The following is a 21,181-nucleotide window of genomic DNA, read 5'->3' as shown; positions in this document are numbered from 1 at the left end:
CCACAACCAGCTAATTTTTAAAATTTTTGTAGAGATGGGGTATCACTGTGTTGCTCAAGCTGGTCTCGAACTCCTGATCTCAAGTGATCTGCTCACCTCGGCCTCCCAAAGTGCTAGGATTATAGGCATGAGCCACCAAGCCCAGCCCATACTCTTAAATAACTAATGAGTCAAAGACAAAAATCACAAAAGAAATTAGAGATTTCTTTGAGATGAATGAAAATGAAAATACAACATACCAAAAAATTATGGCATGTGTTAATGCAGTGCTTAGAGGGAAGTTTATAGCTATAAATATCCATTTCTTTAAAAAGAACAAATTAATAAATCAATCTTCCACCTTCAGATGAAAAAGAGGAGCAAACTAAACCCAAAAAAAGGAGAAGGCAGGAATTATACAGATTAAATTGGTAATAAATGAAAGAGAATTGTAAAACAAAACCAAAAAAACCCCGCAAAACCAAAAGTTGGGTCCTTGAAGAGATCGACAAAAGTGACAATCCTTTAGAGAGACTGATGAAGAAAAAAAGAAAGAAGGCTCAAATAGTTAAATTAAGAATGAAAGAGGAAACATCATGACCAAAACTAAACATAACTATAAGAGAATATATGATTAATTATAAGCCAACAAATTGGAAAAGCCACCAGTCAGAGTGGCTATTATTAAAAAGTCAAAAAATAACAGATGTCGGTGAGGTTGTGGACAAAAGGGAATGCTTATATACTGCTTGTGGGAATGTAAATTAGTTCAGCCATTGTGGAAAGCAGTGGGGGTGATTCCTCAAAGAACTTAAAACAGAAGTACCATTCAACCCAGCAATCCCATTATTGGGTGTATACCCAAAGAAATATAAAACATACTACCATAAAGACACATGCACAGATATGTTCATCACAGCGCTATTCACAATAGCAGAGACATAAAATCAGCCTAATGCCTATCAACAGAAGACTGAATAAAGAATATGTAGTACATATGCCCATGGAATGCTATGCAGCCATGAAAAAACGAGATCATGTCCTCTGCAGCAACATGGATGGAACTGGAGGCCATAATCCTAAGCAACCTAATGCAGAAACAGAAACCAAATACCACATGTTCCACTTATAAGTGAGAGCCACACATTGGGTATACATGCATATAAAGAAGGGAACAAGAGACACCATGGCCTACTTGAGAATGGAGGGTGAGAGGAGAAAGAGGATCAAAAAACTACCTATCTGGCCAGTTGCCGTGGCTCACGCCTATAATCCCAGCACTTTGGGAGGCTTTGCAGCACTTTGGGAGGATGTTACGAATACAGACACAAAATCCTCAGCATAATACTAATAAACTCAAGCCACTAGTACATACAAAGACTTACAATAGAACCAAGTGGGATTTATTTCAGGAATGTAAAGTTGGTTTAACATATGAAAATCAATGTAATACACCAAATTAATATAATAATAGGGAGAAAACAGTTAAACAGACACAGAAAAAGCATTTGGCAACATCCAACACTCTTTCATGATAAAAACACTTTAAAAAGTTAGCTTTGGGTTTCTCATAGATGCCCTTAGTCAGGATGAGGACATTCCCTTCTATTCCTAGACATTAAGATGAGAATTCTTACCACAGACAAAGAAAGTTATTTGATAATGATAAGAGGAATAGAAGGGAATGTCCTCATCCTGATTAAAGGCATCTGTGAGAAATCCAAAGCTTAGTGAGAGTCTGAAAGCTTTCCCAGTAAGATTAGGAACAAGACAAGAATCCCTGTTTTTGCCAATTCTATTAAACACTGTACTTGAGGTTCTAGCCAGCAGAGTTCAGCAAGAAAAAGAAGTAAGAGGTATCCAGCTTGAAAAGAAGTAGTAAAACTACCCCTGTTTACAGATGACATAATCTTATACATAAAAAATCATAAGGGATCCACATACACGCAAACTATTACAGCCAGTAAACAAGTTCAGCAAGGTGTAGGACTGGAGGACACAGGTCAATACACGAAAGTCTGTTTGTTTGTTTTGTTGTTTGGGTTTTTGGGTTGTTTGGTTGTTTTTGTTGTTGTTTTGAGACAGGTTCTCACTCTGTCACCCAGGCTGGAGTGGAGTGGCACGATCATAGCTCACTGCACCTTCAACTTCCTAGGCTCAAGTAATCCTCCCACCTCAGCCTCCTGAGTAGCTGGGACTACAGGCATGTGCCACCATACTTGGCTAATTTTTTAAATTTTTTGTAGACAGGGTCTTGCTATGTTGCCCAGGCTGGTCTCAAATTCCTGAGCTCAAACGATCCTCCCACCTCAGCCTCCTGAGCAGCTGGGACTACAGGTATATGCTATCATGCTCAGCTTTTAAAAAAAAAAAAAAAAAAAAAAAGAAATGAGGTCTTGCTATGCTGCTCAGGCTGGTCTCAAATTCCTAGGCTCAAGTGATCCTCCTGCCTCAGCCTCCCAAAGTGCTGGGATTAGAGCTGTGAGCCACTGTACCCATCCAGTTTTATTTTTATACTCTAATAATGAATAATCTAAAAGTAAATAAACAATTGCATTTGCAATAGAAATGCAAGAAATGAAGAAAGCTTCAGAACAAATTTAACAAAAGAAGTGTAAAACTTGTACCCTGAAAACTACAAAACATTGATCTCCAGGTTTAATACAATCCCTATTCAAATTCCAGTAGTCTGTTTTTTTTGTTTTTTTTTTTTTTTTCTTTCTTCTTTTTTGGAGAAAATGACAAGGTGATTCTAAAATGCAAATGGAAGTGCAAGGGAACAGAAAATCCTAAACAATTCTGAAAAAGAAGAATGAAGTTGGAGAACACAGACTTCCTAATTTCAAAACTTATTGTAAAACTTGGTATTGGCAAAGAATAGAAATATAGATTAATAGAACAGAACTGAGAGTCTATAAATAAATTCATGCATCTATGGCCAATGGATTTCTGACAAAGGTATAAAAACCATTCACTGGGGAAAGAGTAGTCTCTTCAACGAATGGTGCTGGACAACTGAATATTCACATGCAAAAGAATGAATTTGAATCCTTACCTCAAACCACATACAAAAACTAACTCAAAATGGCTTAAAGAATTAAACATAAGAGCTAAAACACTTAGAATGAAATACAGGTGTAAATCTCAGGGACTTTGGATTAGGCAACAGTTTCTTAGATGTGATATCTGAAGTACAAGCAACCAAAGAAAAAATTGACAAATTGGATTTCATAAAAATTTGAAAGTTGCGTTTCAAAGAACACTCTCAAGAAAGTAAAGACAATCCACAAAATGTGCAAGTATTTGCCATTATATTAATGAGGGTTTAGTATCCCAAATACATAAAGAATACTGACAATTCAACAATAAAAAGACACACCAATTTAAATGACAAAGGAATTGAACAGACATTTCTCCAAAGATGTACAACGGCCAATAAGCACATGAAATGATGGCGTCACTTAACATTAAAAGTGCTCAGCTTCACTGTTAGAAAAATGCAAATCAAAACCACACTAAGATACCACCTAACATAATGTTGTCAAGGTTCATCCATGTTGTTGCATGAATCAGTACTTCATTCCTTTTTACAGATGAGTAATATTCCATTGTATGGACATATCCTATTTTGCTTACCCACTAATGAGTGACAGACATTTGGGTTATTTCCACTTTGGGGCTACTACAAATAATACTCCTATTATTCATGTACAAGTCTTTGTGTGAATATGAGTTTTCTGTTTGACTGAACTGTACATTTAAAAGGGGTGAATTTTATGGTATGAAATTTATATCACAATAAAAAATTATGAATCATTTATATTATTAAAGCAAGAACCCTTACACTCCCACTAAGTTCAAGAAGCAAAGCATGACCAGCCTCTCCACTCCGAGCCCCTCTCTGATAACAACTCATCCCTCCCTACCAGAGGTGACACTAGCCTCACTCTGGGGATGACCATTCCTTGGTCTGTTTTATTTTTCCTTTAGTTTTACAATGTGTGCAGCCCTAAGTGTTACAGCTGAGTTTTGCCTACTTTGCGACTTAGATCAACAAAGTAACACTCCACAGATTCTTTTCATGTCCAGTTTCTTTCACTTAACATTAGGTTTCTGAGATTCAGCCATGCTGCTGAATCTATTTTACTGCTGTAGAAAACTGAACTGTATGACTGCCCCACAATCTCTTCATCTATTCTATAATCAATAAACCACCTCAGCCGCCTTTCCTTTCCAAAATGAAAATAACGGGATTTTTTTTCTAATTACAAAATGACATGTGTTAATAAAAAATATAATTTAGACAATACAAAATAATATAATGAGGCTGGGCATGGTGGCTCACCCCTGTAATCCCAGCACTTTGGGAGGCCGAGGCCAGTGGATCACTTGAGGCTAGGAGTTTGAGACCAGCTTGGCCAACATGGTGAGACCCCATCTCTATCAAAAAATACAAAAAATTAGCCAGGTATGGTGATGCACACCTGTAGTCCCAGCTACTTGGGAGGCTGAGGCAGGAGAATCACTTGAACCTGGGAGGCGGAAGCTGCAGTGAGCCGAGATCACACCACTGCACTCCAGCCTAGGGGACAGAGTGAGACTCTGTCTTAAAAATAAATAAATAATAATATAATGCGGTTTAAAAATCACTGACAATTTCACTATTCCAAAATAATCAGTGCAAGTCTAGTGTATATCCTTCCAATGTTTACACACAGACACAGGTCCACACACTCACTGTTTTTTTTTTTTAAATCCATGTTCTAGATCCTGGATTTTTAAAATTTGATAGAATGTATACATCTCTGGCCCCTGTTCAGTAAGATGTCTGCCTGCCTGCTTGTCATCCTTGCTTGTCAATCACAGTTTCAGGCAAGGAATGAGGTGGGAGGCTTACGCCACCCAGCTGCTAGTAAAACATTTTCCCATGTAATTTATGGATTCAGGAGGAGCTGATGGAAGAACTGAACAGGGATGTGTGCCCTGTGCTGTGCCTTGCAGCAGGGAGAAGCGGAGGGTCACGGCACCTCCTGCATCCTCAATGCTTCCTTCTCAGGGGCCTGAATGGAGCAGGTGGTAAGTTAGCAAAGGAGCAGCCGGCCTGGGCGACCATGACATGCAGTGGGGACAGGGCACAGGGAGGCCTCTCGAGTCGGCGGCACTCTCAGCGGTAGGAACGGTGCCCCTCATCCAGCCCAGAGAACCTGGGCCCAGGCGGCACCGGTGTGGCTCCAAGAGGCAATGAACAGAGATGGGAACTGCCTACTCCCACCTGCCTCCCACCTCCCTGAAGGACCTGCAGGGGCCCAATGCCAGAGACAGAAAATGCCTCCCTCTCACCACACCAGGCCCCTCCAACTCTCCGCCCCATTCCCACAGGCAGGAATGGCCACCCTCCTGGCTAGGCAAGGCCAATGCTGCATCCCTTAGGTCCTAACAGCAGAACCCATTCCACCTTCCTCATGACCTTCTCGTCGTCAACCTTCCAGCCTGACCCCTCCGGCCAGACCAGCCATTTTCTTTAAATTCCCATCATATCCTCTGTAGCAATGCTGGTAAAACTGAGCCAGGCCCACACTGGAAGCCTGGCCATCATGGAGAGACAACTAGTGGAGAGGAAAGGAGAGGAGGAGGACTTGGACCATGCCCACACTGGGAGGAACCCGTACTACACAGAGCTGAGCTATCGGCTGGCTCTCCAGGCCCCACTCTGCTTCTCAGGGTGGCAGCCCCAGAACCATGAGAAGGACGCACGCTTGGCAGAACAGGGTAGGAATCATGGGGTCCCTGCAGTGCCAGATCCCTAATCTTTTCCAAAAATAACAGACACAGCTACTGATGACCTGTGCAGTATGGCTTTACCTCCTTTAATCCTCATGGGACCGTGGGAAGGCTAGCTTATTACTGACCACTTTACACAGAAGAGGAAACAGAGGATTAAAAGAGACCCCTACTGGAGTCCTCTCAAGGGGTCGCACCTACAAGGAACCCCTCTCTCCCGCTGCCTCAGTTTCTCCCCTCTACCTCTGTGGGATCATCTGATGAGAACAGAAACTTGCTCTAGGATCTGCCTCTATAAACCCAGCCTTGACATCAAGCTAGCTCTCACTTCATTCCCCTCCTTCTCTTAATGGCAAAAAAAATTATACAAAGAATCATGCCCACAGTGTGTTCTCACCTTCCCTCCTCTTCTCCTGATGCAAACTGTTCTTGCCAAGGCCAGCGGTCACCTGAGCAATGCTACAGGCACCCAGATGCCCAAGGCTTATGGACAGGAACAAAGAGAGGTTAACTTTTCCCAGCTCCCTCTGCCAGAAAGGCAGGGCTTGGATGTCCTGATCAACCAGGGAAGTGGACAGTCGGAAAAAATTTTGAACCTAAATCAGGGATTTAAACTCCTTAAGGTAAGGGAAACACACACATACACACACACACGTGCATGCACATGCGCGTGCGCGCGCGCACACACACACACACACACAAAATCAGGGATTCAAATTCCTTAAGGGTAAGGGACACACACACACACACAACTGAAAGCAAAAATCAGAGGGGAAAAATGATTACTTTAGCTACATCAAAGTTTAAATATTCTGTAGGACAAAACTTCTAAATAAAATTTAAAAGCAAGCAAAAGCCTAGGAGATAATAGTTGGACCCAATACAAGAGACAAAGGATAAGTGCACAAAAAAGAATGAAGAACTCCTACAGAGAAAACCATGGAGAAACTGACACAGGATGGGAACAAGAGCTCAGCTGGAGAAACACAAAGGAAGCCTAGACAGCCACCTGAGAAGGTGTTAGGGAAATAAAAATGAAAGCCGATGGAAAGATACATTATGCTTGAGGAATGGAAGAATTTCAATGAAAATGACAATTTCACCCAAAGCAATTTACAGAATCGCACAATCATTACCAAAATACCAATGTCATTCTTCATAGAAATAGAAAAAAACAATTCTAAAATTTACGTGTAACTACAATAGACCACAAATAGCCAAAGCAATCCTGAGCAAAAAGAATAAAGCTGGAGCCATCATAGCAACTTCAAAATAAACTACAAAGCTATAGTAACCAAATCAGCATGGTACTGGCAGACACATAAGCCAATGGACAGAAGAGAGAACCTAGATATAAATCCACACACTTACAGCCAACTTATTTTTGACAAATGCACAAGAAACATACTCTGGGGAAAGGAGAGTCTCTTCAATAGATGGACTGGGAAAACTGGATATCCATATGCCGAAGAATGAAACTGGACCCCTATTTCTCACTATATTAAAAAATCACATCAAAATGGATTAAACGCTTATATGATTTAAAACCATGAAACTACTAGTAGAAAATATTGGGGAAATTTTGCAGGACATCGGTCTGGGCAAAGACTTTTTGTGTAAGACCTCAAAAGCACAGGCAACCAAAGCAAAAATAGACAAATGGGATTACATCAAGCTAAAAAGTTTCTGCAAGGCAAAGGAAACAATCAACAAAACGAAAAAACAACGCACAGAATGGGAGAAAATATCTGAAACCACTCATCCGACGAGGGATTAATAACCAGAATATATAGTACCAGGAATTCAAACAACTCAATAGCAAAAAAGAAAAAAGAAAAAAAAATCCAATTAAAATATGGCCAAAAGATCTGAATAGACATTTCTCAAAAGAAGACAAAAATGGCTCACATATATGCAAAAAGTACTCAACATCATTAATCATGAAAGAAATGCAAGTCAAAACCACAATGAGATATCATCCCACCCCATTTTAAATGGCTTTTGTAAAAAAGACAGGGAATAATGGACACTGGCAAGGATGTGGAGAAAGTATTCCTTGTACACTGTTAGTGGGAATGTAAACTAGTTCAGCCACTATGGAGAACAGTATGGAAGTTCCTTTGAAAACTAAAAGCAAGCCAGATGCGGTGGCTCACGCCTGTAATCCCAGCACTTTGGGAGGCCAAGGTGGGAGGATCACTCAAAGCCAGGAGTTTGAGACCAGTCTGGCCAACATGCTGAAATTCCATCTCTACTAAAATACAAACAATTAGCTGGGTGTGGTGACACACACCTGTAGTTCCAGCTACCTTGGGAGGCTGAGGCATGAGAATCACTTGAACCCAGGAGGTTTGTAGTGAGCTGAGATTGTGCCACTGCACTCCAGCCTGGGCAACAGAGCGAGACTCCATCTCTGAAAAAACAAAAACAAAAACAAAACCCTAACAACAGAACTACCATATGATCCAGCAATCCCACTCATGGGGACATATCCAAAAGAAAGAAAACCAGGATATTGAAGAGATATCTGTACCCCATGTTTCTTGCAGCACTATTCACAATAGCTAAGATATGGATCAACCTAAGTTTCCATACCAGATGAAAGAATAAAGAAGATGTGGTACATATACACAATGGAGTACTATTCAGCCATAAAGAAGAATGAGATCCTGTCATTTGCAACAACATGGATGGAACTGGAGGTCATTACATTCAGTGAAATAAGCTGTGGACAGAAAGACAAACTTCACATGGCCTCACTCATATGTGGGAGCTGAAGGAGGGGATCTCAAGGAGGTAGAGAGTTCACTGCTTACCAAAGCCTGTCGGGGGACAGGGGGAAGAAGGGAGGGTGGTTAATGGCTAGAAATACACAGTTTGATGGAAGAAATAAGAAATAGTGTTTGATGAATCAATAGGGTGACTATAGTTTACAATAATCTATTTTATATTTCAAAATAGCTATAATTCAAATGTTTCTGGAATAAAAGACCAATCTCTAAAATGATGGATGTCTACATTGCACTGATTTGATCTTTACAAGTTACACGAATGTGTTAAATTATCACAGACACCTCAAAAACACGTACATCTATTAGGTGTCAATAAAATTTTTTAAATATAAATAAATGAATGGTGTGAGGCACCTCACCTCACTACCACTAGGGCAAGGGGTGGGCAGAAGGGCCTGGAACACAGCCACAGGGCTCTGGATCTGCCCCTGCCAGAGGCAACTGGGCAGTGACCACTCCAGGCCACACATCCTCACTCGGCTCCAGTCCTGGTGAGTCACTCACACACGTGCCTGAGGAGGTTAACCCAAGAGTGCATAGGCACTATGCCTGGTGATAGCAAACACCAGAGTGGCAGGTGCTGGCGCAGCCCTGATCCGTGATTTGTGCTGGGAACACGCATGCAGCTGGACCTAGAGAGCCCCAGCCCTGGGTCCACCCTCACTGTGCATGGTACCAGAGGAGGGCCTGGCCAGGGTAACCCGGGAGCAGGGCCCAGCTGGTGTCAGCACCAGTCATTCCCGCCTGCTCTGTGCCCCTTGCAGGGTGGGGGATCTCACTGCTGTGAACACGGCCAAAGGCCCCTGAGCTCCACCTGAACGCTGGAGTGTTTGCAAGAACATGCTCCAATGTCCCTGTGTCACTGCCAGCTTGTGCAGATTAACAACCGAGCACAGGCTGTAGTAGGCTTCTGTGGGAAAGTAGGCTGTGGACCAGGAAACCTCTCATCCCAGAGCCCCAGGGAGAAGCCAAGATGCCAGTGGAGGCATTGCCTCCAAGGTCCCCACAGAGGACATCGGGCAATGTCTGCAAATAGTTTTGGTTGTCCCGACAGAGAGGGTGATACAGGACAGCCCCCCACAACAAAGAACTGCCCCACCTCAAATGTCAGTAGTGGGGAGGCTGAGAAACCCTGCTATGAGGCAGTGGTCAGAGACCCTTGTGCCTTGAAAGGGGCTGGGCAGGACAGGTAGTGGCCCACCTGGGGCCACAGGTCAGAGCCGCGCCTGAGTCTGAGGCTGCCCACCCTCCCAGCTGCCAGCATGGGGTTGGGGCGTGTCCGCCCCCATCAGACTGAAGAGGAAACAGATACTCTATCACTCAGAAGCATCCCTGTGTCACCCTGTGAGGCTGGCCTTGGACCCAGGACTCTGGGCGCCCAGTCAGCACCCCAGTGTGAACACATCCTGCCCTGGGGCCTGGTCCCAGCAGCTTACACAGACCAGGGCTCGCCCAAAGGCAGGCAGGCAGGGCCACTGCTGACCACGCACCTGGCTGGTCACGATTCTGGAACTAATGGTTTCTGCCTGGCAGGGAGGCCGCCAGGGCCTCTGGGCTTCACCCCTCCCCACCTTCACAGGGGACCTCGCTTCAGTGGGAATGTTCTGGAGCCATAACCCAAGGTTGGAATCCCAGCTCCTCCCCTTTCTAGGTCTGTGACCTTGGAAAAATTAAACTTTCTGTACCTCCGTTGCCTAATCTGCGAAATGGGGTAATATTACCTACTGTATAGGGCTGTGAAGATTAAATGGAGTCATGCATTATCATCACAGGGCACCTGGCCCATCTTCACCCTCAGTTCATACTCCTCAAAGCCCTAAGGTTTCAGATCAATGGTCAGAACCACCAAGAGGGCCTGCTAAAGACAAGTATGTGGACCCACCTGCAAGGTTTAGGATTTAGAAGGTCAGGGTGGGGCTGGGGAACCCGCATTTCTAGCAGATCTCAGGGAAGGCAGTGCTGCTGGTCCTGGGACCACAGTTTGAAAACTACTGGTGTAAAAGCCTTCTAAAAAAAGTGGGATTTGATCACTAGTTATATGGAAAAAAACTGGAAAAAAGAGGAAAAAAAGAAAAGAAAGAAAATAAAAGAAAGGGAAGGAAGGAAGGAATTTCAAAGAGACCTATCCCACCGGCTCTCCTGGATGGAGAGAGTGTGGGACTTTGAGAGAGACTCCCGGCTGGGCACCCCAGGAGGTTTTCTTCACCCGAGTTTTGCACCAAGCCCACCCAGGACAGTGGGCTGAGCCTGTGGCGGAGGCTGGCGGGAGGTCTGGTTGAGGCAGGGAGGGTTTCCCTGTGCGCGGACGCTGCAGGAGTCACGCGTGTGACATCCAACCAGGGGCAGTGCCCGGAGCAGGCCAGGAAGAAGACTGGGCCGCTGAAAGCACACCGCGGCGGTGTGGGGAACGGCCTCAGACACCTAAGGGTAGGACCGGCCCGCTGCCCCGCGACCCCCAGCGCCTGGGTCCTTTCCCGGCCTCCCCCAGGCGTGGCCCCACCCCGCCCCAGGCCGCTCCTCCGACCCCTTGGGTTTACCTCATCTCCCGCGCGCCTTTCCCTCCCCGCGTCCCCAGAACCCCGACCCCCCGGCTCCTCCTCCCGCCCGGGCCCCCAGGGCCGGCGCCCGGCTCACCCGCCTCCCGCGCACCCCCTCCCGGGCGCCTTCTCCCGCGCGCCTCCCCAATCCCCCTTGGGCTCCAGCTGACCCCACCTTCCGCCCCAACCCCGCCCGGAACAGGGCTGCGCCTACCGCGTCCCATCCAGGCGGCGGCGGGAAAGAGGCGGGCCGAGGACGCAGGAAGCAGGAAGGCCGGGCGTCCCTGGCTCCGCCCCAGCCGGGCGGCAGGACCTTGGATGACCTGGTGCTCGGGGACTGCAGCAGACGCCCCAGCCCCGGCAACGCAGAGCCCCGCCAGGGGCCCGGGGGGCTGGAAGTGGGGAACCGAAGCTCGCAAGCCCCGGCCCTCCTCGCAGCTGGGGCCCCACTAGCCGCCCCCGCGGGAGCGCTACAGGAGAGGCGCCCGTGCGGCTGCAGGTTTTACTATGGAGCTGTCAAGCTAGAAAGGGTACAGAGAACTGGAACCCACCCGACAGCCAGCTTCCCTTGGAGCCTTCCTTTTGCTTTAAAACAACAGCTGAGAGGTGACAGTGTGCTAACAGCCCTCACTCTCAGCACCTCCTCGGCCTCGACGTCCACTCTGGCGGGGCTTGAGGAGCCCTTCAGCCCGCCACGGCACCGTAGGAGCCCCTCTCTGGGCTGGCTGAGGCCGGAGTGCCTCCCTCTGCTTGCGGGGAGGTGTGCAGGAAGAGACGCAGGCGGGAACCCGGGTTGCGCGCGGCGCTCGCGGGCCAGCGCGAGTTCCGGCGGGCGCGGGTTCGGCGGGCTCCGCACACGTAGCGGCCGGCCGGCGCCGCCGGCCCATGGCAGTGAGGGGCTTTGTACCCGGGCCAGCAGCTCCGGAGGTTGCGCCGGCTCCCCCAGCAGTGCCGGCCCCTCCGCGCTGCACTCAAATTCTCGCCGGGTTTAGCTGCCTCCCCGCGGGGCAGGGCTCGGGACCTTCAGCCCGCCATGCCCGAAACCGCCCCCCGCGCAGTGAGCTCCACCGCTGCCCGAGCCGCCCCGGGGGCGCCGCCCTGTCCGGTCTACTGCTCAGGAGTTGAGGAGTGCGGGTGGACAGCTAGGTACTGATGGGCAGCTCCACCTGCAGCCCCGGTGTGAGATCCACTGGGTGAAGCCGACTTGGCTTCTGAGTCTGGTGGGGACTTGGAGAACTTGTAAATCTAGCTGGAGGATTGTATGTGCACCAATTAGCACTCTGCATCTAGCTAATCTGGTGGGGACTTGAACTTTCATGTCTACCTAGAGGATCCTGAATACACCAGTCAGCACTCTGTGTCTAGCTCAGGGTTTGTAAATACACCAATCAGTACTCTGTGTCTAGCTCAAGGTTTGTAAATACACCAATCGGTACTCTGCATCTAGCTAACTCTGTGTCTAGCTAACCTAGTGAGGACTTGGAAAACTTTTCTAGCACTCTGTGTCTAGCTCAAGGATTGTAAACCCACCAATCAGCGCTCTGTCAAAATGGACCAATCAGCTCTCTGTAAAATGGACCAATCAGCAGGATGTGGGTGGGGTCAGATAAGGGAATTAAAGCAGGCTGCCCCAGCCAACGGCAACCTACTCGGGTTCCCTTCCACACTGTGGGAGCTTTATTGTTTTGCTCTTTGCAATAAATTTTGTTGCTGCTTACTCTTTGAGTCCGTGCTGTCTTTATAAGTTGTAACACTCACTGTGAAGGTCTGCAGCTTCGCTTCTGAAGCCAGGGAGACCACGAACACACTGGGAAGAAGGAACAAACTCTGGACACACCATCTTTAAGAACTGTTAACACTCACCGCGAGGGTCCTGTAGCGTCATTCTTGAAGTCAGGGAGACCAAGAACCCACCAATTCCGGACACATAACAACAGCAAAAAGTCTGTGCTTCGTCCCAGACGTGCCTTTCGTTTTCATTTTTTCCAGACTAATTTTAAAGCATCCCAGTAGATAAATTCTTTAAATACTCGAGTATGTTTAACAATAAGGCCTATTTTTTAAACATTCCCATAGTATTACCACCACACCTAACAAAATTGGCAATTCCCAGTCCGGGCCTGAGGGAGGCTTCATGGTTCACAAGACTTGGTAAACCAAAAAATAACTCTAAGGCACCCCCCGCCCCCAACCACCAAATCATCCGAATGGACTTCCTCCTCAGCCAGGGCTTTTAACCTGAAAGACTGGTTCAGGCCATAAGGGGAAGTAGAGGCCAAACATGCCTCATTATCCTCCTGCATTAACATCAACACAGACTTTACGTCTGATAAGAAACATTTTATAGTCTCCTCTCTGAAGCCTCCTACCATATCCAGATGCTTCATCTGCATGATAAAACATTAGTCTCCACAACCTCTTAACCAAGACATTCTTTAATTCCAGGTCTTTGGACAAACTCAACCAATTGTCAACCAGAAAATGTTTAAATTGACCTATAGCCTAGAACCACCCTCCCTCTCTTTGAGTTTTCCTGCCTTTCTGGATCAAACAAATTTATTTCTTAAATGAACTTAACTTGAAGTCTCATGCCTCCTTAAAATGTATTAAACCAAGCTGCACCCCGACCTCCTTGAGCACATGTTCTCAGGACCTCCTGAGGGCTGTGTCACTGGCTATGGTCACTCATATTTGGCTCACAATAAATCTCTTCAAATATTTTACAGAGTTTGACTCTTTTCATCAACAATAATTTGGCACCCAACGTGGGGCCTCAGAGAAAACTCAGGACCCCAAAGGAGTTGCCTGAACTCGGAGCTAAGATACCAGTGGGGCCCATTGAAGCCTCCCAGACTTCTAGCTTCTCCCCCACTGGAACTGGTAAGTCCTCCTGAGCCCCAGATCTCTCTTTGGTTGACAGTCCTTGGTTTAGTGTGAGCTGGTTTTTCTCCTAGGAAGTTGTTGTTTAAGGATTCTAATTCTAGTTCAGAGACACATTCTAAAGGGTTTTCTTTATTGCTTTTTCTCCCAAAATTAATCTTGATTTGGCTTGTCTGCGCATTTGTGTGACGAATTGAACTGTTGTTTTCATAGGTAAATGAGAGACTGAGTTTTCTAAGCTTGGAAGAGAAAAGGCATTTGCTCCTCCCAGTCAAAAGTTGCTCCTGGGTGACTGGGGCCTTGTGGGAGTGTCTGGGGGGTTGATATCCTGTGACATGCAGCAGTCCTACGGGGAAATCCCCAACAAAAATTAATTTTAAAAATAGTTTGTCCAGGAATGCATATAAGGACTGATCACTCATCATTTTGAGCCCTCTCAAAGGTAATACACCTCTGGAGAGAGAAACTGAGACATGTAAAAGGGTGGAAACGACTCAGTGGTGACACACAGTGGAGTCCTACCCACAAGCAGCACACATTGATCCACCACACAAAAACCTTAGGCCACAGCTAAGTTCCTACTTTTAAGAAAAAAAAAAAAAAAGTGGGAAACAAGTATTCTAAGAATGAGGAGAAAACAAGGAGAATGACCCCATTTTGGGCACTCTGTTGGTTTTATGGTGCCTCTACTTGCCAGAGATTATGTAAAATGGAAATAAAATGATCCTTGTGCACCTTTACACTAAGGAAAAGAGCCCTAAGGTTGACCTGTACACCATAGAGTTCCTAAGTACTCTTCTCTATATTTTCTGCCTGCTTTAAATCTGCTTTTACTTTTCTGCTGAGATAAAAACCACTGTTTGGATCTAACATTTTTTTCTTTTTTTCTTTTTTCTTTTTTTTTGCAAGCTGGTGAATTTGTATTTATCTCATGGCTAAAGTTCTGGAGTAAAAGCTATAGGGTGTGTGTGTGTGTGTGTGTGTGTGTGTGTGTGTGTATTTAAAAGGATTTTATAATAGACTTCTATAATTTTGTTTAATTGGCAGATTAAATCCATTTTAATTTCCCTCTAGCACACCAGACTGTCTCTTGGTACTTTGAGATGCAAATTTTGCTATCTGTTTTTCACCTAAGAGTTCTTTCCTTTAATATGCAAATGTGGGACTATTTAGCTGACAACTGCATAGGGTGATGAAACAGGCTATCATGAATTTAAAAGTCTCAGGAAAGCTGGATGTGGTGGCTCACGCCTGTAATCCCAGCACTTTAGGAGGCCAAGGCAGGCGGATCACAAGGTCAGGAGATGGAGATCATCCTGGCTAACACGGTGAAACCCCATCTCTACTAAAAATACAGAAAATTAGCCGGGCGAGGTGGCGGGCACCAGTAGTCCCAGCTACTTGGGAGGCTGAGCCAGGAGAATGGCATGAACCCAGGAGGCGGAGCTTGCAGTGAGCCGAGATTATGCCACTGCACTCCAGCCTGGGCGACAGACTGAGACTCTGTCTCAAAAGAAAAAGAAAAAAAAAAAAAAGTCTGAGGAAAAAAGAGGTCTTACAAATATATAAGATGTACTTCTATTGCCATGCCTAATATTCTATGTGTTTATGTGTTGTGTACACAATTTTTCATTACTAAAAATATGTAAAAGAGCTCTACTTAGTTTAAGTAAAAACAAAAGCACTTAAACACTTTATCAAAAAATGCTAATCAAATGCTTTTAAGTTCACGTGACAAGTAAAATATTTAATAAATAAGCTGTCTTTAAAATCATTGGTAAAAAAATCAGAAATGTTCTAAGAATTGTTAGTATTTTTGTTTACATTTATTGATCAAGTGGCTTCATGCTTATTCCTTCAGAATAGTATAAGATTAGCCATAGGGTTATGAAACTGTAAAACCCAGCCCAAGACAGAATGATCTTTGCTTGTATAATTTTTGATAAATTAGGCATGGAATATTGTTGGTTTAATGGAAAGAGCTAAATCTTGAGTTATTGGTAAAAATACTGTTATATTTAATCATAAGTTCATTATTGAAGTAAACACCTGAAATTCACAGCTATAAAAATGGTTAACAGGGAAATAACTTAAATAATGACTGTCACAGGTTTTGTTAATAATGCAGGTAAACAAATAAATTAATCAGGTAATGGTAATGGAATAAGTGTTTGTAAACAAACTTGTCATATAATTTAGGACCTCAGGTTATTAATAAATGTTAAGTATCTGGGTAATTTCCAATTTAAAAATTACAGGAAAACTTCTTTTTAAACAGTAGATATCTTTTTCTAATTTAGCTTATTTAAAGGTTATGTATAAAACAAGGTCAAAGGAACTAGGAAATAAGAGATATAGAGAAAGATAAGACATAAAGAGGTAATTTTTAGTACAGAAGGCAAAAAGGAAAGTGATCTTATGTAAGAAAGAATCTTGTGTAGTGAATTTGTGTCCTAAAATAAAATGACTAAGTTGTTCAAGAAAGAGAGATATTTAGGACAGAACAGAAAATTGAAGCATGTTGTGAATGGTTTATATAAGTTGTAAGAAGGTTAGTAAAAAGGGATTTGTTTAAAAAAACTGTATAATTCAGTTGGCTATGATTAAGAAGAAATTATAGTAGTCCTTCTAGAGATGAGTCTTTGATATTTAAAAAATACACTAATACAAAACTAAATAATTGGCTAAAACAATATTTTATTACAAATATTGACTTCTTTTTAATGTTTTTAATTTATAAACTCTATATCTCTTTGACATTCTGCAGATTGATATCTCACAAGTTCAGCTCTTTCTCTTTTGAAAAGACCTTGGATAATAGATCTCTCTTTCACCTTTTGTTGGTTCCTGTAACTTCATAATAGTTACAGGATAATTAACACAGTTATCTGAAGGGAGATAACTTTTTTTGAAAACAGGCCAATAAAATTAGATCTTGTAGACCTTTTAATTCTGCATGCCTGTTATATCTTTATCTTTATATGTGTCATGTGGAAGTGATATTTCACTACCAAACTACATGAAAGAGCTCTAACCTAGTAACTTTAAAAATGTAAGTGCTTATCAGATTGGTAGATGCTAGCTCAGATGACTGTTAATTCACATGATCTTGGTAATCTTTAGTAAAATTAATTTAGCAAATTTAATCTCAAAACTCTAGTAATTTAAAATCTTAAAGTCATGTTAAAACCTCAGTTTTTATCACTGGAAAATTTGAGTTACTAAAAGTTAAAATAGGAGTATAAAATACGTTTTTGGTGAAGTTTGTAAAACACAATGATGTTGATTTTGCTAAAAAAGGAAAGTAGGTTTTTCTTCTCTAATTAAAAAAACTACTTAAGAGTTGCTTTAGAATGAAGAAAAATATATATACAGATAAAGCTAAATAGAACAATTAAGCCAGAGCAACAAAAGTTAACTCAGACCTGTGGGTACCAAAAAGATAGTCAGTGTGGGGGAAGGGCAAAACTATTTAAAACCAGAGGGTATAATATAAAGAAATTGTTTTATTTTGTAGATTTGTATCATCAGCTTCTTAAAAAAACTTTACTATAGTGGATTGTAAAAATAACCACTTTAAGGAAAAAATCCTTAATTTTAAATGCTACAGAAATTAAGAGCTTGTTTGGGTTGATGCAGCACCCCACAGCTCACTATTGAACAATCACTAATGAATATATATGATCCAAATGCACAAGAGGTCATTTCTGAGAGAACAATTAGTCTAGTGGACCAGATAAATGCCACCATAATGTCTGTTTGCCCTGAGAAGGGGACTGCCCAACTCTGTATAAAATACCAAGTGAAACAAGCACCTCAGATGAAGCAGTTAATATGCTTCATATGCAAGCCATATAACTGGAGTTAGGATAACTGGTATATCCTCCCACCAAATATGCCTATTACCCAAGTCATGGTAAATTTAGGGGTTGAGGGGGTCCCTTTTACATGGATGCCCCTCCCACAGAATCATAACGACTGCTTGAGAAGCCTTATCAAATTTGCCATCCCTCATGAGTTTTGCAGATGCAACTTGCCGCTAGGAACCCAAACCTTTTTTCACCAGAAAAGGTAAAATGGTCTGGGGGTAGAAAAAGGTTCCTGGGACCAGGACAGGTTAAACGTACAGGTTAATAAAATAAACGTATAGGTTAATAAAATAATGAAATGTAAAATGTTTAAACAAACTTTATGTAAGGTAGTTGTAACACCTTTTACCTAAATGTCTTATGAAAATCGGTACTGCATTTGACTGGGGGATGTTTCCCCTTTCTAGTACTATAAAACTAAGGGCATGTAAATCTGCTCTTTTGAGAAATTGGACACACTAAATGGGAACTGGTAAGGTTGCCTAAACCCACATGCTATAGGGTAGAAGCTATTCTCCACTTCATATCCTTTATGGAACATTTACTGGGGCTGATGGCAAAAGGCTGAGTTCTTCCCAATGACAATGACTAAACTAGAGAATTTCTAGTTGAGGGCCATTTACTGCCTTAATCTGGAATGTTAATTGAAGCTATCCCTATGTTAATGGAAACAATGTGATGCCCAAAAGAGTTCCATAATAAAATAAAAATGGTTTACATAGAATCTTGCTACCTGGAAATATAAGGAGGAGATACTGATAAACAGGGAGCCCTTTCCTAGGACTAATTCTAACTCTAGGGGGAGTTGCTGGATTCCACAGTGCCTGATAGACAGCTCTCATGAGCTGCTTGGCTTGTGAATGGTATTTCCAAGGTAAACAGACGTCTCATTTGAAAGATGCTGCTCTAGTTAAAGAAGGTCAAGAAAATTTTTTTTTTTTTATTTGAGTGAAGTATGTTTTTAAACAAATGTACCTTTCTCTCTGGGTTCTCCAAAATCCAGATTGTTGTTTTATGACAATATAGTTATTTGTGTAAGTTCAATAAAAAGTATTTTGAAACAGAACAATTGGAGACACTGGTTAATTTACCAAGAATTTAACTAAAATAGTATATTTTTAGGTAAAGTTTCAGCAAAGCCAACTTAAAAGGAGCCTATATGGCTAATCAATTTTTGCTGGATTTTATGCAAATAATCAGGACAAGTATAATAAGCCTAGAACTTACTTTACACAGAAATTGTCTTACTATAATTTCTCTTTAGTAGAAAAGAAAGGAGCTAAAAAATGGTTTTAAAGGAAAAATGTAACACTTGGTAGTAGATTTTGACCCTAACTTTGTTTTTTAAAGTGTAGATTAAATCATGAATTATTTCTTGGCTACAATAATCCTATAGAGAGTACCAGGTTATAATTTTTCTTTATATTTTTAGTTGGTGCCCTAATTGAATAGGCTCCTTTTTCTGTTCTGACACACAAATTACTCTTATAATTGTCAAACTATAAATGTTATTTCTCTCTTCTTGTTTTACTTCCAAGGAAACCAAAATCATGGTATTCTGAAGACCAGAGATGAGTCCCTTGTTTAGCATCCCACTGGGCCCAGACCTGTTTCACTGCAAATGCTCTGCTGCTAAAACTATAAAAGCACCCTCCCTCTAGGCCTAGTGGCTATTGAGGAAGAGTTGGGCATGTGAGATTGTAAGGGCCAATTTTGAGGGATGAAATTAGGTCAAGGTCAAACCCTCCAAATCAATAATGGGTACAAAGATGCCCTCTTCCTGCCCTTATCCCCTGCTTGTCATGGAGTGATGGGCCATATCCACTGGGAGCCTCTGCATGGTACTCCAGCTGCCTAGGACCTGAGAGCTCCAATGGCTTCAATCCCCCTTCCAGGATGTGTGCCCAGATCAGCACACGCCCACAAAAGCAGGTTGGGGCATTGCTGTCTCTTCTCACAGGGCCCCATGGAACTCCAAGGAGTCCGAGAAGTCTACATCTGAACTTGGCCTCACAGATCTCTATACATTTGTCAAGGCCAGAAGATAGACTCCATTTTACAGTTGTTCGGTTTTATTTATAATGTAGACCAAAAAGTATCTGAGACAGGTCTCAATCAGAAGCTTATTTTGCCAAGGTTAAATACATGCTCATGACACAGCCTCAGGAGGTCCTGAGAATGTGTGCCTAAGGTGGTCTGGCTACAGCTTGGTTTTATACATTTTAGGGAAACAAAAGACAACACATGTAAGATTTACATTGGTCAGGTCCAGAAAGGAGGGACAACTTGAAGTAGTCAGGAGGGGTTGGGGTAGAGGGAGAGGCTTCCAGATCACAGGTGAATTCAAAGATGTCCTGACAGGCAATTGGTTGAAAAAGCTTATCTGAAGACCTGGAATCAACAGAAGGGAATGTGTAGGTTAAGAAGATAGGGGTTATGGAGGCCAAGGTTTTTATTATGCAGATGAAGCCTCCAGGTAGCAGGCTTCAGAGAGAATAGGTTGTAAATGTTTCTTATCAGACTTAAAAAGGTGTCAGACTCTTAGTTAATTTTCTCCTGGATCAGGAAAAAGACCTGGAAAGGGAAGGGGATTCTCTACAGAATGTAGATTTTCCCCCACGAGAGACAGCTTTGCAGGGCCACTTCAAAATATGTCAAAGAAATACATTTGGGGGTAAAATACTTTGATTTATTTTACAGCCTGCTATCTGTCATGTTGGTATCTTATTGCTACAAAGAGTCTGTCAGTCTGAAGGTCTCTGTGTTGATGTTAATGCTGGTCAGCTGTGCCTGAATCCAAACAGAGGGGTGTATAATGAGGCACATCCAACTCTCCTCCTTCCCATCATGGCCTGAACTACTTTTTCAGGTTAATTTCAGGTCCTTGGTCAAGAGGAGGGGTCCATGTGTGACCCATGAAAGAGATCTGAGTTACCCTGAGTTACTGGCAGCAAATTTTGCCGGTCCACAGCAACTTCAGTCCTTGCCTCCTCGCAAGAAAGAATTCAACTGAGGGGCATAGAGCAGAAAAAGAGACTGAGGCAAGTTCCAGAGCAGGAATGGAAGTTTATTTAAAAAGTCTTAGAACAGGAATGAAAGGAAGGTGTGCTTGGAAGAGACTCAAGCAAGCACATGAAGGTTAAAGAGAGAAGGTCATGTTTAACCATGATCCTAGGACTTTTGTAAGCTCACTTCTTTGCCATGGTTCCTCCCTGAGGGTGGATTTTCCTCATGCCCAGTGCTCTCCTTAACCTTTAGAATTGAGCGTGCGTGGTGTGTTTAGGGAGTTATACGCAGGCCCATCTGAGGCTTTCTTCCTTTTTCCAGTGGAGTGTGCCCCCCG

General features: G+C 43.3%; 1 protein-coding gene across 3 annotated transcripts in view; it reads right to left on the bottom strand.

Moving 5' to 3' along the window:
* LOC105470241 (solute carrier family 41 member 3) overlaps positions 1-11,404 on the bottom strand; it is a 78,597-nt gene extending 67,193 nt beyond the window's left edge. Inside the window, exon 1 of one of the 3 annotated variants that reach the window (XM_071092322.1) lies at positions 11,304-11,404. The gene's annotated coding sequence lies outside the window, so the exon portion shown is untranslated. Of the gene's footprint in view, positions 1-8,053; positions 8,073-11,264 lie in introns of those variants that run through there. The other 2 variants (XM_011722036.3, XM_071092323.1) reach the window with 2 other exon arrangements.
* Positions 11,405-21,181: the final 9,777 nt, after the last annotated feature.

The sequence above is a fragment of the Macaca nemestrina genome, chromosome 2 (genome assembly GCF_043159975.1).
Source record: "Macaca nemestrina isolate mMacNem1 chromosome 2, mMacNem.hap1, whole genome shotgun sequence".
NCBI classification, from domain to species: Eukaryota; Metazoa; Chordata; class Mammalia; order Primates; family Cercopithecidae; genus Macaca; species Macaca nemestrina.
The sequence above is the reverse complement of the archived record's forward strand: the minus strand, read 5'-3'. Positions and strand labels throughout refer to the sequence as shown.